General features: G+C 42.3%; 1 long non-coding RNA gene across 1 annotated transcript in view; it reads left to right on the top strand.

The window, feature by feature from the left end:
• LOC309528137 overlaps nt 1-10,940 on the top strand; it is a 54,719-nt gene extending 43,779 nt beyond the window's left edge. The window contains exons 3-4 of the long non-coding RNA XR_014217559.1: nt 9,023-9,187; nt 10,821-10,940. This is a non-coding gene — a long non-coding RNA (uncharacterized lncRNA). The remainder of the gene's footprint in view (nt 1-9,022; nt 9,188-10,820) is intronic.
• Nucleotides 10,941-19,327: the final 8,387 nt, after the last annotated feature.

Here is a 19,327-nt window from a genome sequence, read left to right as displayed (position 1 = left end):
GCTGGGCCCATTTGAAGTCACGCAGCAGGTCAACCCAGTGGCTTTCAGACTCCGGTTACCGAACCACATGAAGCTGCACCCAGTGTTCCACAGGTCGTTGCTGTCACCGTATAAAGGGGACAGAGAAGGGAGGGTCAATAGGGGACCAGCTATGGAGGAAAAGGAACACAGCTACCATGTAGCGGAGATTCTCGATTCCAGGTGGAAGGGAGATCAAGTAGAGTATTTGGTAATGTGGGAAGGGGAGCCGGAGTCGGAAAACACCTGGGTCATGGCAGAGGATGTAGATGACGAGGTTTTGATAGAAACTTTTCATCAGAGATTCCCTCGTAAACCTCAGCCAGTGGCGAGGTTCCGGAGGGAATACTTTGCCACCACCGACGAAGAAGAAGAGTTGGAGGGGTTCTCTGATTCCGAGGCGGAGGAGGATTCAGCGAGCCGGAACGAAGACCGATGGAGGGAAATGTTCGAGACGTCTGAAGATGAAGAGGATTCTTTTCGGGGTTTTAGCTCCTCACCGCCCAGAGGAGAGAGTAGGGGCGGGGGGGAAGGGGGCCCTGGAGGGGAGGTGGATGTCAGGGAACTGACATCAGAGGAAAGGGAGGTGGAAGGGCTCCCAGAGGCTGGGAGAGAGTCAGCAGCTAAAGCAGGGACCAGCAGGGGGAGCGAGGGGTTTCTGGAGGAGGATCTCAGTAATGCTGAGAGAGACGCAGCAGCCAAGGCAGGAACCAGCAGGGGAGAGGAAGGGGTGAGAGACACGTCCAGCGAAAACAGCGGGGAGGTGTCAGAAGCCACCGTAGGGAGACCCATGCTTCGCCGGAAGCTGCCACGTCGTGAGTCCAGGAGATGCGTTTCCGTTAAGGAGCTTCTTTGCTGGAAGCGCTTCCGCAGGCAGCCACTGTCAGACTCTACTAGTGACTAGAGCAGACATGTCTGAGGAGCTCTGTCACACACAGAGGTTTGTGGAGCCACACAAACTCTGAGGGGGCACAATTTTAAGCACAAGCAGCTAATCATCCCCTCACACTTTATTAGGAGCAAACAAATTACAAGGTAGTCTGTAAACTCATATTCAGGCTAGATGTTATGTTAAACAAAAATAGCATGAGAGAAAAAAAGTGTATGAGAGACAGCGGGGATGTGTTGGGACGTAATAGAGAAGCCCCAGTAGCTTCAGAAATAAAATAGAAAATTTTCTTTCAGGACTTTCGAGATTGAATGTGTACAGAATTGTGGCAGGCAGCACTGTCTTTAGGATATGTGGCACTAGGGTGCAAAGATCCGCCCAGCGCCCCCAAATTTAGTTTAGCCCCCAAATTAGCTTTTATTATGCTTATATCAGACACCATGCTTACGCCTTATCTCTTGTTTGCAAAAGAAAGTTTATTTACAATAGACTTATATTTAAGTATACAACACCACCACACTTAAACTTATAAGCATTGTTTAGGCACTTAGGAGAAACATCAGTCGTGTCAAAGTTGCTGCTGACCCCGCTGCCACATAGCAGCTCAATACAATACGTAACATAACAGTTTGATGTAAGAGTTAATTTCGTGTGCACGGTGCCGTTGTGAATGACAAGCGCCGTCGCTGGCGCGGCGAGTCTTTGGTAAATGAGCGCACAAAGTCTAAAGTCCTTTAGTGAAACAGTAAGTATACATTTCGGTAATACTTAGGTACCGGTATATATGTATTTTGTTTTTTTAGCTTGATCAAAATTATTTATTATTTCATAACAGGTTGATAGCTAAGAGCTTGGGTGGCTTCAGCGGCAGGCGCCCGGCGCCCCTCAGGATTCAGCACCTGGGTGCCCCACACCTCTTGCACCCCCGGGTAAAGCCGGCCCTGGTGGCAGGTCCAGCCCACTGATGAGGCAGGGTGAGGCACCTGCCTCAAGTGGTAGAAACCTAAGGGGTGGCACCTCCCTTGCCTCCACCACCTGCCCTGCAGCCTCCGCTGCCAGTGGTGAAGCAGCGGCAGCAGTGGCGCCGGTTTATTGTGAGACGTCGTGAGACTTTGGCAAAATCTGACGAGATCTTGCCAGAAGCTGCTGTCGCTGCTAGCACTCCACGGACAGGCGCTACCTCCACTTCACAGGTGCCACCAGACAATGCATTGCCAGCAGTGGGGTGGCAGCAAGGGGGCAGGGAAGCAGCAGGGGGCACATTCCCATTTCGTCTCAAGTGACAAAATGGGACGCATCCCCCTGTGGTATGTGTGTAGGTTGGAGCTCATGTTACAAGTTTGTAAGGCCCCTGAAAACAATCCCTTAAAAACTGATGTGTCAGTGATGATGAGTCAATTTCCTGATTATCATTTTTAACTTGAATTGAAAGAGGTATTCATCAGAAGTAAAACACAATCTAATTGTTATTCAAGATTTATAACTGACTGAAGTATCCTTCATGAACCTTGTTCTTTAAAATGATTCTAAGTTTCATGAAAAATAAGATGGAAAATTCCATGCTGAATTCCACCCCTGGAGAAATCAGAGCGAATAACAATGATAAAGAAGGTAGCTGAGACAATTTGGATTACATAATCTTTCTTCTTTTTGCTACACTTTCCTTTGGCTCAGGCAAGCCACAAATACACTTTCTCCTTGCATTCGTTTAGCAGAGCAATCTCTGTGCCGCATTGATTTTCAGCATATAAGTAAAAGCTTGGTAAAATATCACCGTCTCTATTAGATCCAACATTTTGGCTTCCAGTCTTGATTAGAATGAATTTGTGGGTAAAAGAGGCATCGTTGCTGAAGAGATGGAAGAGATACTGTATTGGGGTCTGATAATAATGGCGTGGCGATAGAGATCATTACTGCAGAGGTGATGAAAAAATACCAAAATTGGTATGAAATTAGAGGAAATGAAGCAGAAATTCTAATTTATGTAGGAGTGATCTCAGATGGATAGGAGAAGAATGAGTTGTTGCTGCAAGTTCGAACATGAGTTACAGATTTTCAAAGCACAGTCAAAAGACCCACAATAAGTGTGTGTGTGAGAAATGAGAGAGAGAGACAGTTCAGATGTAACAATGTTGGTATGATAAATCAGGTATCAACATGCTAACCCTTTGGCTCTCTGTATCCCTCCTCTACTTATGTGCCAACATGGGAGTCTCCTAACAACTCTCAGCATCCTTAGCAAACTACAGCTCCCAGAATCCTTGGAGGGCTGTTTAAAGCAGTATCATAGTGCTTTAAGTGTGTGGTGTGTGAATGTGACCAATGTAAACTCAAAACACAATGGATGGAAGTTAAAGGTGGTCTTCTGTTCTCCAGAGGCACCCATCCATTCATAGAAGGTTCAGTTCCATCCAGGCTTTGATGCTTTAAAGGTTTTTGCAAATGAGAGGGTATGAGTGAATGTGCATAAATCCCCCCCTCTCTCTGTGTGTGTATTTTCATAATTCCCCCCTTCTTCCTGAAGCTTCCCCACCTTGGAGGAAGTGTTCAAGGGCTGCAGGGGCTGCAGAGAGAAGGAGGAGCTGAAAAAGGAGAGAACCCTGTTCCATGAGTTGAATTCCCCTCACCAAATGGATTGATAGCCGTCTATATCACTTCATTTCTTATCTACTTCTGATTACTCTACCCATGAGCCCCTTTCAGGTGTTCATTCATGTAGAATGAACATGCTGATTGGATTTATTTATACGGCCATAGACCCATTGTAAAATACAACTGGACTAACAGACCCCAAATAATATGGAGTGTTTGCTTTTGGTGTGAAGCATAATGCAAGCAAGACATACAAAACTTTACATCTGTTCACTCCGACTCTCCCTTTGTACAGAATGCTAACATAACATCCAACAGTCTACCAGTGAAATGCATTAAAAGTGGGAGGATCAAATCCTTCTTAACTCCACTATAATATCTATTATGTATCTTGGGAAATGGTTTGTCTGTTTGTTCTCTGTAGGTTCAGCCACCACACTTGGCATGAACTTTCCTGAGGTAGTTACAGCTCGTGGTTTGGGAGAGCTAAACCACAAGCTTGGGTTTAGATGACACGCTAAACCAAGCTGTGACTTAGCTCAGAGAATCCCAGCAGCAAAACGACCGCAGAGGAACAAAGTGACCACGATCTCCTCCCTGAGAGCTAGCATGCTTGTGCGTTAATGCCAAGCGTGCCAACTCTAGGGGGTTGAGGTGTCTTCGGCCCTCTCAGTATCTCTTGGAAGGGGGCAGACCCCCTCAATTTTGAGGGGTCAGTGGAGGGCAAGCATGGATCTGAGCGCAGTGCAGCTTCAGTGGCCAGCTCCTCCAGGGCGCTCGGCCTTCTCCAAACAACGAGACAACACGTGTGTATTGCACGTGTGATGTCACACACATGTGCCACATGCCACACCCCTCAATCTAGGGGGAAACTTGGCGCCTCTGGTTCACACTAAGCCAATGTTTGGCTTAGAGTAGGCCCCTGTGTTTCTTTAACTTTGCCTTCATTTCTGTACAGCTGGAGGAAAAGAATGAGCACAGAGCTGACTGTTTAGCATTCATTTGAATTAAGCTTTGGCAAATGCCAGATGTCGACCTCCTGCTTTACCTTTGTTTGGGGAAATGAAAAGGTGTTTCCCTTATGCTCTTCTTTTGATTTTCCTAAGATAATAGGTTTTATTTTTGTTCTGTGCATTGCACCCAAGAACTGTGGTTCATTTGCAAGAAGGCTGCCAGGCATCTCTCTCGCTCTCTCGCCTGACTGCAGTGAGGGGTTGTTATTCTCTCCCTCCATGGAAAGCCCAAAGGCTACATTTGTCATGCAGTCACTTTGTTGTGAGTGCGTAATTAAATGTACAGCACTTTGGGATGTTCGGAACTATAAAAAATTACCATAGAAATTCAAGTTGTTGAACTTCCTCCCCACTTCCAATAGAGAAACACAAATGCAAACAAAGCAGACCTAAAAAGGTTCCTAGGGATAAAAATGTGAACATTGGTATATAAATAAAACATTAGAAGGAAAACAAAATACTTCCGGAAAACAAATCAATAAAGAAAAGAAGTCATTTGGGGAAGCTGATCAGAAGAGAGAGGATTTTTCCTGCTCCAATAAAATAAGAAAAATATGCCCATTAAAGACAAACTCCCCCATGGAACCAAATTTCGGTGCCTCAACTGGGTTGTTAAAATCAGGTGTGTGCCATGTTCACCCTGGGGGTGGCCACAAAATGCTCCATCTATAGACGCCAGTGCTAAAGCTCTAATTGAAATTGTTGGCACAGAGTTTCCTGTGAATGACTATATTGGAGAGACTGGGCAGAATCCAAAAGAAATTTCTCTGAAAAGGCCTTGTATGGGACTTGCAGAAGTCACTCCCCAACCAGCTGCCCAGGGCACATATGCCCCCTTGCAGAAAGTAGTGGATGTGCTGGTGTGTAGCTGCTGATCATTTCATGGCTGCTATAGCTCAGCGACAGAGCGTAAGATTTGCAGGCAGTGGCATCTATTGGAAACACGAGAATAACCTCTGCCAGGGTTTAGGTCCTGTTTAGGCACAGGGTTTAGGTCAGGTTTGGACCCTGGCATCTCCAGGCAGGACAGGGAAAGTCTATTATTTGAAATCACTGAGAGATGCATTAAGAACATGAGAAGAGGCTGCTGGTTCAGGCCAGTGGCCCATTTAGTCTAGCATTCTGTTCTCGCAGTGACTAACCAGATGCCTGTGGCAAATTCACAAGCAAGATTTGAGCACAAGAGCACTCTCCCCTCTTTTCCCTTCCAGCAACTGGTATTCAGAACCATTGCTGCCTCCAACTGTGGAAACAGAGCATAGCCAACATTCCTCCACCAATTTGTCTAATCCTCTTTTAGAAGCATCCAGGTTGGTGACCTCACTGCCTCCTGCGGGAGCAAGTTCCATACTTTAACTATACACTATATGAAGAAGTGCTTTCTTGTTATCTGTCCTAAATTTTCCCATGTGCATCTTCATTGGCTGAGTTGTACTGTAATGGGGGGGGGGGAGAGACTTTTCTGTATCCACTTTCTCCAGGCTATGTATAATTTTATAAAATTCTGTCAAGCCACCTCTTATTCATCTTTTATCAAAGCTAAAAAGTCCCAGACACTGCAACCTTCCTTCACAGGATCATTGCTCCATCCCCTTGATAATTTTGGTTGTCGTTTTCTGAACCCTTTTTCAACTCTATAATATCCTGTTTCAGCTGAGGTGACCAGAACTCTACATACGTAGTACAGCCATACCTCGGGTTACAGACGCTTCAGGTTGCGGTTTTTCGGGTTACGGACCCGCTGAAACCCGGAAGTACCGGAACAGGTTACTTCTGGGTTTGGGGGGTTGCGCATGCACAGAAGCGCCAAATCGCAACCTGTGCGTGTGCAGATGCTGCAGGTTGCAAACATTGCGGGTTTGCTAATGTGCATCCCACACGGATCACGTTCGCAACCCAAGCGTCCACTGTATTCTAAAGGTGGTCGCACCACAGATTTGTAGAATGGCATTGTGATATCAGTAGTTTTGTTATCAATTCCTTTCCAAATGATCCCTTGTCTTTTTCACAGCTGCCACACGCTGGGCTGACATCTTCATCAAGCTATATCTATAACCACCCCAAGGTCGCATTCCTGGTCCATCACCTTCAGTTCAGACCCCATGAATGTATATGTGAAAGTAAGATTTTTTTGTCCCAGCATACATCACTTTACACTTTATATTTTGAAGCATTCCCACCCCCACCCCACCCCCCATTTTCTGACATAGTTTGTTTTAAGCTGGTAATGTGTACACATCCTTGGTTTAAGGCAGATTTCCATGCTCCTATGAGTTCATTGGTACTTGCTCCAAAATCAGTGCACATGATGGCAGCCTTTAAGGAGAATACTGATTTAAATCCTTCCCTCGGCTAAGCTAAAGTACTTGAATTTAAGTGGAATTAGTCCCATTAAACTGATCAATGTGATTGATTGGCTTCAGTAGAAACATGCTGGCATAATCGGTTTGTGGATTGCAGGCATCAACATCATCTCTTATTGGGGGCGGAGGCGGAAATGCCCCTAAAATTACCAGGCATTGCACACCAGGAATTGAAAATCACATGGCCCTTCCTACAGGTTTAAAATCTAAAAATGACCTACACATACCGGGAATGAGGTACAGTAGAGATTTAGTAAAATGTTTCCAATTAAGTATAATCATCCTTTGGACTGGCAGTTTTGTTCATTGTGCATTGTCACCTGACTGTTGTCATGATTTTGTTGTCATGACTACCATCACTCTGCCCCACCGTCTTTAAACAATGGACCTTACGAACTTAAGGCCTTGGAAAATGCAACAGAATAAATTAAGCATTTCATTTGTGATATCTGGGAAGATGTCCTACACAATTACCTTACTGGAAGGCAAGGCAAGGACATTACGGTGACTGCTACCCCAAAACGGTGTGTGTGGAAGCATCTGAATAATGGATTCCTAAACAGTTTCTCCCCTGACACCCACACCCACACTGCTTTCCTTAAAAGTCTTAGAGTGTCAAATTACAGCCCTTTGATCCAATGGAGTAGACAGACCATGAGTTCTCATGTGACCCGACTGATCTTAGGTCATCAGATTTCTCATCCTGTCATGTGCCAGCTTTAATAGGCATATCACTGCTGTTGCCCTAAAGGCTCGATATGTGCTGTCATTTAAAGCACAGAACAAGTCAGGTAAACATCTACATAGTTTGACCATTTGCTAATGCTGCTTGTCAGAAGAGGTGGTTCAAGCAATAATAGGTGTTTTTTTCTCTGCATCCAGTATGTTTATGAGATTTTAGTCACATCATTTACTGACTTGTTTCATACAAAGGGTCCCACAGCTAGTGTTACAGGCCCATGAAATCCCACAGGTGCTGTTGTGTGTAAGTCTGGATTTGCATTTTTAAAAACTTGTTTTATACAAGGGGTAGCATGAAATCCCACAAGTAGTGAATGTGGGGATGTGGAGGAGAGCACTGGCCCAATACATTTTTGCTGCCTGAGGCAGAGCAGCAAATGATGTCCCTCCCAGTACAGTGGTACCTCGGGTTAAGTACTTAATTAGTTCTGGAGGTCCGTACTTAACCTGAAACTGTTCTTAACCTGAGGTACCACTTTAGCTAATGGGGCCTCCCGCTGCTGCTGCTGCGCCGCCGCCGCACGATTTCTGTTCTCATCCTGAAGCAAAGTTCTTAACCTGAAGCACTATTTCTGGGTTAGCGGAGTCTGTAACCTGAAGCGTATGTAACCCGAGGTACCACTGTGCTGGATTTAGGATGGTACAGGACGTTCCCCTGCACACAGTGCCAAGCCGAGGGGGCACATAATAATACTAATACTACTAATAGTAACAATAATCATAACAACAACAATAAAGCAATTTCAATTTCAATTTCAATTTCAATTTCAATTTCAATTTATATTTATATTTATACAGGTGCCTACTGAGAAGATGCAGGAAAAAGCAGCTGTACCAAAAGGAATTATTGTGAAAAAAAAATTGGGGGGGGGGAATGCACCAAATTTTGCCCTTGCTCAGGGCGCCATTTTGATGTCAGGGACTGGGCAGATGAGGGGGACTGGTGGAGACGGCCACCTCAAGAGCCTTCTAGAGAGGAGGTAGTGGGAGAGAGTATGGAGTGGTGGTTTGAGACAGGTCACACCCCAGAGAAAAAGGAGGAGCTGGGAAATAATGGGTGACGACAAACAGGAGCAAGGTAGTGGTGAACAGAGACAGGAGTTAGACGTGTTAGAAACAGTGCATCAGCCAAGTGACACGCTGTCTCTGGAGAATTTGCCAGAGCCACCTCTTTCCCCCAGGACAAGACGTGTACTGTGTGACTCAGAGCAGAAAGCCCCAAAGAGAATTGTCCTTAGCAGGCAGCAGGAGGGATCTGATTGTTAGTAAGTATTTGCTGGGGATTGGAGCGGCACTCTGAGCAATGTCGGCTCAAGTGAGAGGGTGTATTTTCCATGTCTTCCTGTGTACCTGTGGATTAAAATCAAAGAACCGACAAGCTCTCTCTGCTTCTCTGATTTCACTAGGCAGATAGCCAGTGAACTGTTGACAGCACGCCTGACAATTACCAAAGTCCGTCTCTGCCCCTACCAAGTCATGGCACATAATACCCAAGGTCATGTTGGCACTTGAGGCAGAAAACCCCACAAGCACCTCTCCTCCTTCCAGGCAGTTATCTAACAAGAAATCAAGTAAGTAAAAATTTGCTGCCCTATCATGACACCCAAAATTTGCCAACTGAGGCATATGTCTCACTCTGCCTGCTGGTCTCTAGTCATGCCTATATGGGTCTCCAGGCAGTAGTGGATAATTGTGCTTATAATGATGATGTAAATATGAAAGCTTATACCCAGAACAAACTTAGTTGGTCTCTAGGGTGCTACTGGACAATTTTGTATTTTTTTCCCCATTTATTTCGACTGCATCAGACCAACATGGGTACCTACCTGAATCTTTATCTGCTTTTTGCTACATATCAATAGGATGCCAAAAGTATACAAGCAGGCTTTGATAATTCCCCTCCATCAGTTGGCAACCCCAATGTTTCAGTGGAAAGTTCCTTTGTGGGACTGGGAAGGAAGCAGAGGAAATATTTGTGGCATAATATTTGCTGTGATGGACAATTTAGTAGTAGTATACTGTATATTATAATCAGGATCATTCAGTCTCCACACAAAGTACTAAATTTATTCCCATGGAAACTGGTGTTTGGGTATGAATAAATAGACTGCCTCTTGACAGTTTCCTTTCCTTTCTTTTTTTGTTAGGATGTTTTGTGGCTGCCATTGAGGAAACCAAACACACACACACACACACACACACACACACACACACACACACAGGGAGGGAGCTCTTTACCTCAAAGCAGCTGCTAACACTTTTCCTAGTCATAAGTTTGCAATTAATAGAACATTGAGTATTTGCCATTTTGCCAAGTTAAATCTGTTTAAACAAGAGAGTGATCAAAACATTAGATGGAATTATGTAGTGTGTGTATGTGTGTTAAGCATAAGATGTTTTCTCTTACCAGCATAATATATTTATTTTTAAATGATTCTTATCCTAGGATTATGAGTGTCTTTTTGCAAGGGGGAAAATATGTTTGGCATGTGAGGAAGGGAGAAGGGCAAGGAAACAGATTTAGACTACAATCCTAGGCATGACAACTGAGAAGCAAGTCTCAATTTGTTCTTTCCTCTGCAAAATACACGGATGGGGAATCTGTGGCCTTCCAGAAGTTGCTTGACTGCAAATCCAGTCATCCCTGACTACTGACCATATTGCCTGGGGCAGATGGGTAATGAAGTCCAGCCAGGCCTGGAGGGCTACTGATTCCTTCCCATTGCCCTAAGGAGCCCTTCTGGTTTTAAAATCTGGCTGAACCCATGAAGCATGTATTGTTTTCCTTTTATTTTATTTTAAAAGCAAACAGACTGAGAGAGAGAAAACTGATTTGGGAGGGGGATATTATTAGTTTATTGTTCTTATTTTTACTATGAATTTTGTGGTTATTATATTGTCATTTTATGTTGCGAACCGCCCTGGGATCTGAAGATGAAGTGTGGCTAACTACTACTACTGAAAATGTAACATGCCATGTAAAATTTACAAACTGGCAAACTTTATGGTATTGCTTGCACAACTCTTCAAAGTCTCCTATTCCCATTTGGATTGAGGGCCTGATCCTGAAGGGTACAGAGCAATAGCTGCACCTGCTGTATTAGTTAGATATGGCAAGCATCCAGCATCTTTCAGCTTCTGTTCCTTTATCGGCTACTAGCAGGTCACAGAAGGGTTTTTCTTCCTTCCTTTTTTGAACTGCAGTTAGTGGAATGGTTTCTCCTGAAGAAAAGTGAAAAACTGCAGTTCTCTTTCTGAAGAAAAGGAAGAGAGGAGCATTCATCTCACCAGACTCTCCCTAATCAGCTATCCTCAACATATGCAATGAAGTGTGGTGTAGTCATCTATTAATAAATAAAATAAAAATAATGTTTTCTCCCTTCGCCTACCTGTCATTCAAGTCTGTTCAGTCACAGAGCCGTATCCTTTAGATCCTAACTTGCTTCATGTTCTGAAGGACAGACAGCTGGTTTTGCATTTGGAATATTAGACGACACTGCAATGAATCCATTTTGCTCTGGGCTGACTCACCAAACTTTCAGCTTTCTCCGTGAGGAAAGAATACATTCCCTGTTTTTTACTGCTCCGTCATGAACTTATATGCTGCTGGATTCTCTGAAAGAAAATTGGTGCCATTTGGCAGTCTCAGTTGACATTCATTACTTACTAATTTGAGGTGGGGTGAACATTTCTCATCATCAAGCCATAAAAGGAATTAAATACTGATTACTATTTAATCTTTTCTCAAGGGCTGTTTGTTGGCTTTAGATCAAACCAAAACACAATAGGAGCCATGCTTGTGACCTGTGTACAAAAATGTGTTGTTGTTTTTCAAAGGTCAGTAAAATGAAAAGAGAGTAACTCATTGAAGCAGCTTTCCTTTAGCAACAAATCACGCTGCACTCAAAATATTGAGTGTGTGACAAATGTATTTATTTATTGTATCATTTTGTGAGGTGCTGATATGACCTTAAACTTGAGAGACCTTTTTCTTACAGTGGGAAATGTATTCATTCTAACAGTTTTCCTTCATGTGGTGTTGGGGAGGGGCACTGAAATGTCACCTTAAGTTAAGCTTGCTATCTTTTTTCTTCTTCTGTCAGGACTACTGTGCTTTTCAGAGCTGTGTGACTTGCTGAAATTTCTACCCCATTACTGCATCTGCATGCCAGGATAAGATTCAGCTGTTGAATTTCCACTTGCCATGTAGCTATTAAAGTCACACAAACCTTATTCTCCTGACCCCTTGCATTTAAAAGCTGACAAACCTTAATTTAATGATCTTTAGTATACATTAACTTTTGAATTTTCCAGCTTTCCTGCTCTGGTTATTTTGGCTTCAATCCTGCACTCAGTTATCTGCACTCATTTACCTGAACAAGACTAACAAATGTTCAGATATGCTCTATGATATATACAAAGTTGGAAGGGCTGCAAGCATATGGACTAGACTTCTGGACTGGCTAGAGATGCACCTGTCCTGAAAGTGGCATATTCAACATGGGAAGTAAACTTTGCCCTTCAAATCATAAACACATTTCAAAAAGAAGCATTAGTTCAATACTCCTCTCTCAGGCAGATGTACACAGAAATACTGTCCTAGCAAATTCATTTTATTTCCAACAGTCAGGCTGAGTGTCACTGCCTACCTAGCCAAAAGGTACCACCCACACAGAATGTTAAAGGCATTAGCAGATTTGGAGGAATGCCAAATTAGCAGAAGTGTGAAAAACTTTAGGGGGGGAAACAGACCAATGAGGACTGAGCATGCTTGGAGGGCACGAAATGCTGACCTACAGGGCTGAGGTGAGAAAACTAAGTGGGAAGAGAAACTACTGCACTCCACGCCACAATGTTTTGTTGCTGGCCCTGCTTGTCGCAGAATTAACTTTGAAGGAATGGATGTGGAAATGATGGTTGCTAAATGCTGCTGCTGGATACTCCGCTACAAAGTTGGTGCCATAGTCGCTGCTGAAGCTGCTTGTTCTTATTCACAGATGAGAAAGATAAATAAAATGCAAAAGGTGTGACTGTGACAGGTCAAAGTCTTTTAAGTATCCTTGAGCCACATGCTGAGGTTTGTCCCTGTGAAATGAATTATGACTGCAAGCAGTGGGACATCGAAACTATAAATAAGTGAAATTGATATGCATTTTTAGTTCCCAAATAGGAGCTCTCGGGTGGGTAGGAGGTAGACCATACAAGAATGAAGTCAGTCCATCTCTCCATGGACACATGTCTGCCCCCAAGGGAAAGGTCTGGGGTGTCAAAGATGAGAGAGATGCCAAAACACTATCAATGATCAGAAGGGGAAAGTGTACTCCTGTCAATTGGCTGAAGATGAAAACATGGTGTTGATTTGCACTAACAACTCTTATTACAGGTTACTGAAGCCGTGGGCTAGTGCCCTTCACACATTCAGAATAACCACTTTAAGAATGTAGTGCCAAGTGGTGACTTATGTGAATGAACCAGGACAAATAAAGGGCCACAAACAGAAATTTCATACCCACTCCCCTTCCATCAAACACAACAATGTTCTACAGATTCAGTTCACAAAGGCATCTGAGGGTCCTCAGGCATGGGCATGATCAAATGATAAGAAATTGTGGGCCTTGTGCACCAGCTCTGTATGTTCACACAGACCAAGGACTCGGTGTATAGCTGCAAATAAAACGTTTTAAGTGTGCTTAAAGTCCAATATACAATGTGACACTAGATGGCGATGGCGAGCCTTATGGAAAATTCAATGGTTTTTTTTTAAAAAAAACACACTAAAAAAAAGCATTTTCAGAACGGTTTTTAATATGTGTGTAGATTCCATCCAAGTCATTGCATGGATGTAGTACTGTGCTGAAAACTTCTCCCTGCTCTACACTGATTGGAAGTGCCTAAGTAAAATTTTATTGGCAGAAAAGCCTTGCAGAATTCGCAATACATGAAATGCAATTCAGATGTCCTGGGTGTGTGACAAAAACAGTAGCAAGAATAGCACAACATAGTCCACTCATATTGTGTCTTCACCACCGATTCTGAAACTGCAGTCACCATGCATAAAAGCCGTGTGGGAGGAGGAAGCGAAGGAACTTCTATTTTCTGTCCTAAAGCTTAATGTTTTACAATTTCCTGTTTTCCTTGCTCGAGAACTAAACAAAACTGCTTGCTGTTTTGCCCTGAAATAAAAGGGATCTGCTTGGCTAGAAATACCATGATTCATAAGCCTCTTGCACCTGTCACACTCCCTGTTTTGCACCCAGTGGGAATACATTCTTTTCCTAAGCTGGCTTCTTCCTCTATAACCAGAGCAGAAGATAAAGTTACATGTGTCAATTAAGTCTTCAGTACTGCTTTGATCTTTGCTGGTTATTTTTATTACAATGATCTTTTCAAAATGTTTTAGCTGTGTGATGTAGCCTTAAATCGAAGCAACTTAGTGGGTGGGTGGGTGGGAGGGTGAATGAAGAGTTTTTCTTTTCTTAAATCCATAAGGAATTGAGAAACAAAACACCATTAAAATGAAAGATGGACTAAAATCTATGCATAATGTGGAAGTCAGGTGTGTTTTGTGCCAAACCAGGCAACTTAAATTACCTTAAAATAAAAATATAGGATTGATTTGTTTGATTTATTTACATATGAAGAATTTATTCAGTTGAAAATTAATGTGCTAAAATACTTTTTCCCCCATTTTTATGGAGCACAATTCCAAATGCTAAGGCAATCTAAGTCCCCTTGATTCTAATAGAAGAGATTTATGCATGTGCGCTTAACTCTGCCATAGAAATCAATGGGGGATAAAAGTAATTAACTTTTGCTGGATTGTGGCCATTGAAATAATTTTTTTGAAAATTTAGTTGGTATATTTGCTCCGAGTTCTGGTATTTGTGTAAAAAGATAGCCATGCTTGAAAATCGCTAGTGTTGATTTCAGTAAGAATCTATGGTCCTTTCAGCTACTGATTATGCCATCTGTCAGAAAGGCTGTTGTGTTCTGAATTTCCACACAGCAAGGAAATATTTTAAAAATTAACAATACTTTTTGAAAAAAAATGAGTAGCTGTTTAATACACGTATATTTTATTCTAAAGTTATATCACATTAAATCTGCAATCCTATATCTAGCACAAAATCCAATTGAATAATGGGACCTACATCTGCCTAGATTGGTCTGCTAATCTATCAACCTCTAGCCAATATTTTGGGATTTGTGTGCAATACATTAAAATAAACAGATTTTGTTAATGAACTTCTTTCATTATGTGAAGGTTTAATGTTGTAGTTTTGAGATTTCAATGTACGGATAGCAGTCTCAAAGCAGTGGGAGGTGTTCATTAGTTTCACTATCATGCAGAACATGTATGGAAGTACAACCCCCATCACTCCTGACCATCAGCCAGGCTGGCTGGGGCAATGAAAGTTGGGGTCCCATAATATCTGGAGAGTTCCCCACTCCTGCTGTAAAACCCTATGCACAAATTTGGTTGTGTACGTAGAATTGAAACTCTTCATTTTGGAGGTCTACAGCCCTTTGGATTAAGACATCTCTGTCTCTTTCTTGAGTATGTAATGTGATGTAGTTCTCACTGGTAATGAAGTTACAAAATATTGATGCTAAAACCTCAGTTGATTAGGGCACTAAACCCATTAATCATGGGTTTCCCTTTGCAAGCTTATTTGGAACATATCACTTCATGGTGACTGATCTATGCCCCATATCTTCATTGAGGCAATCACTCCAATGCAATATTTTCTTACTGTTACAACAAGCAGTGATATCTGCTGGTGCAGCTAACAATAGTTGCTCCATTTTGGATTTGTTAGTGAACACCCCCACCCCCATGCTAATTAATGACTATTCTATCTTCTATCTATCTATCTATTGTGGCTGGGGCAACCCAGCCAGATGGGTGGGGTAGAAATAATAAAACAACAACAACAACAATCGTCGTCATCATCTCCATAGCATTGACAGAAGTTGGCAACTGCCAAACAGCTCCCTGCATATCAGGGCTTCTTTGGCCTCACCTGATGAAATGTATGGATAATTTCACACCCTTTTCCCCCCTGCCACGGTTCCTGTTATGTCAGCACTAGGATGACACCATAGTTTTTACAGTGTATAATGGAGGGGAAGAGAAAAGATGGACATTTCTGACGGCATGACTATTCCCTCACTGTTCCCTTCTTTCTCACACTAGCAGCAATTACAAATGTGAGCTCTTTCGGCCTAGAGACGGGCCATCTGCTAAGTCTAGTTTGGAGGCAATCCGTTGTGAGTCAGAGCCACCCATATGATGGCAGTCAGAAGGAATCCTGACAATTAAAAATACTGAGAAGCACAGAGTAGGTGGGATGAGAGTTACAGAAAAAGGCATAAAAACCAGGGGATCTGTGTCTTTGTCCTGTGGTACATTTCGGAACATGTCCCCATGTAAGAGAATTTCTGCTTCGCATCAGGAGACACCTTCCCTTCCATGTACTTTGAGGATGATATTTAAAATTAGCACGAGATAAGATTGGTGGGGCTATGTTAAACCTGTCATATTTGTAAAATGGTCAAATACTGTGGTGTGTTCTCTTTCTGATAAATGCCTAGATCAGCCTTTGACAACCTGGTGCCATTCTGATGTTTTAGGACCTCAACTCCCATCAGCATCAGCCAACAAGACTTGTCAAGGCTTTGCTAGATAGATACAGGTCTAGGGATACACAATCAGGGTTTGTGAAGAAGCTTTGAAGAATGTTTAATTGTTGTTTGGATAACATTGTCAAGTGACATTGTTGGATTGCATTAGCATTCTCCACCACGCAGCCGAAGAGGGAAGAAGTGATGTAACGCGATACGCCTGCCAAAAATCTAACACGCTTCTTTAAAAGTCAGAAGGCATTAATGCACTTACTGAATAATTGACCCACGGAATTTATGTCAAACAGCACTAAATTATTCACTGGCCCCAAACGTGCAGGCAGTGCCCTTAAAATGTACGGGGAAATGTCAAAGAAGCACTTGCAATTATGTACAAATGACTTTATTTATTCAGCCTGCCTGGAATTTGTCTGCTGGGGAACAAAAGTGGGCTTGGGATAGTTAAATAAAAGTCCTAGCTGTATTCCAATCTCCTGTCCCAAACATATGTAGGAAGTGAGAAAGCCAGAGGTAATTTCAGTTTGGATGTCATGAAACCTAATTTTACTTCTTTACTTTGTCCAGGTTCTCCTCCCCCAGTGTTTAATGAACTCGTGCTTAGATATTTGGTTTTTTTTTCTCATGTTAATTCCATATCAGCATCAAGTGGCTCAAGATTGGGGTATGGCATCCCATAATGCACAGCCAAAGTTGTTAAGGGCCCTGATATTCTATACCCCGAGGCCTCCAAGCATCTCTCTCTACGTGTGCATTATAAGATAACAACCTTGCAGGATCAATTTTGGTGTGGAAAATAGGTTTCCTGAAGAGCGGGGCACCCCAGTAGCAGGAGTCCAGACCTCCCAATTACTGCGTCTGGCTCCTTTCTCCTTGATGGGCAGCACACTGAACAGCCACACCATGTGTGTATTTTTAGATGGTTTAAAAAGGATGAGGACAGGTTTGAGATAGTTTACCTTAATTAGTCCCATTCCTTCCCCCCTTCATGTATTTCTATCCCCTAATTATACTGCATGCAACCCCAGGAGAATAAGCCAGAGCCCAGAGATTAATACAAAGCCACAGGAGGAAGGCAAAGACCCCTTGCGAGCTTAGACACATTGGCAAACCTACTCCGATAGGCTTTGGATGCTAATATTTTGATACATTCATCAACTCCTCAGCATCTGTGGCAAGCAATATTTACACTTTTCAGGCTCTACCAGGAGCAAGTGCTCCTATTACTCCTATTTGTCCACTCAATTTTCCACCTGAAGTACCACATTAGTTTAGCTGTGGGTTTGACATCTATTTTTCAGGGGGTTCTGCCTTTTAATCACGAATTTTATTTAATTGTATGTTCTCCTTCTCTCAAAGAATATGCTAGGCAATCTGTTATGCATTGTCAATCAGGTCCGATTCACTTGGCTGCCCTCCTCGTGTTTATTATCTCGGGCCTGATAAGAAAGCATTTCTGAGTGTGCATCTGGGTGTGTTGAAGTCTAATTGTTTATCTGTTCCACGGCAACTTTATTTAGACTGGAACACGCTGTGATGCCCTCACAAGTACAGGAATGTTGTACAGATTGTATGCAAGCACATGCTTTCAGGGAAATGATTAGCATTTTTCACAAGGGTGTGCTATTCAGAGCTCTCCGTCTTGCCACTGTTGCAATAGACAGAGACAGTGGGGTTTTTTTACACACAGCAGCTGAAAACATCTTTAAATCTCTTCCGCACACTTCGTATGCCTGAATGTGATCAGTTTGGGATAGAAAGTTTCATTTTATTTTTTTTGTAGAAATGCTTTATTGAAATTTTTATATTACATATATAACATATACTGCACATCATCTTACATATACAAAAATCTCAACCATATAAACAAAAACCTTATACCATTAAGATATTTACAGAAATTAAATTAAAGTTGTATTTTGATATCTCTTATATTCTTGTCTATTTGTTAACATAAATTAAACAGAAAGAATAAAGTTATACTTCCTGTCATTTCCCGATGCTTCTTCTCTTTCTAATTGTGAATGTACATATCGTTATTAGCTTGCTCTTTGTATTTTTATTAATACATTCTTACAACAATTTGTGCCTTTTCTCGTTTTTCTCATATATATCTTTAAACAAGGGTCCACCGAATGCTGCCATAGACATTATACTGCTGTTGTGGTTTTGTAGATATCTCCTATACTTATCCCACTTCTGAACAAATATTTACCTTGAATTGCCTCTCAGGCTGTTAGTCAATTGTGCCATTTCTATATATTCCTGAAGCTTGCTTTGCCAGTCCAATATAGTTGGAACATTTCCCCCTTTCCAATTCATTGCCACCAATGTTTGGGCTGCAGTCGTGGCATATATATTAAAAAAATTCTCTAAGGTTTATGTCATTGGCTAAAATGCTTAACAGAACTGAATGTGATCAGTCTGGGATAGAAAGTTTCCTATGTGGTATAGCTGCCATAAGGACAATCTTCCAGATTTTGTGGGACAGCAACCTGCCCTGACACATGGCATAGGTTTTTGAATCCGTGTATTGTATACACCTACATATCCATTGCCAAAATCAAAACAAACGCTCAGAAACCTCTAAAATGTGAGGAAAACCTGCTTCCAGATCCATGCGGTTTTCTTCCACTCCCTCAAAGAAAATCAAGTTCACTTTTCGTTATCAAAATCACCTTTCCCCCTCTAAATTAAAAGAATAAAGTATTCCTACCAACAGACAAAAAAATAAAAATAAAAAAGATTGTTTCATTTGAGTCAGGGCACATCAGAGCACAGCAGAACATATTTGTAGTGCATACCTTTGTCCTAAAAATGTGAAGTAATAATCTCTGTATCGCACCAGTCTAATCATAACCAGCCTCTGTTATGTTGCCTGAGATTAGAGAGAGTATCTTTCCAGGTTTGGGGAAGGATCAGAAGTCATAACCAGACAGGCAAAGAGCCCAAACTTTTCATTTTAGAAATTCACTGACAAACTCACAGGAAAGCTTGAGCTGAGATTCCTGCCTTGCAGGGCGCTGGACTAGAGGATGCTTGGGGTCCCTTCTAAGTCTAAGATTTTA

Source organism: Podarcis vaucheri (genome assembly GCF_965113315.1).
Source record: "Podarcis vaucheri genome assembly, chromosome: 3".
Classification (NCBI taxonomy): Eukaryota; Metazoa; Chordata; class Lepidosauria; order Squamata; family Lacertidae; genus Podarcis; species Podarcis vaucheri.
Note: the sequence above shows the minus strand (reverse complement) of the source record. Positions and strands in the feature narration are given on the sequence as shown.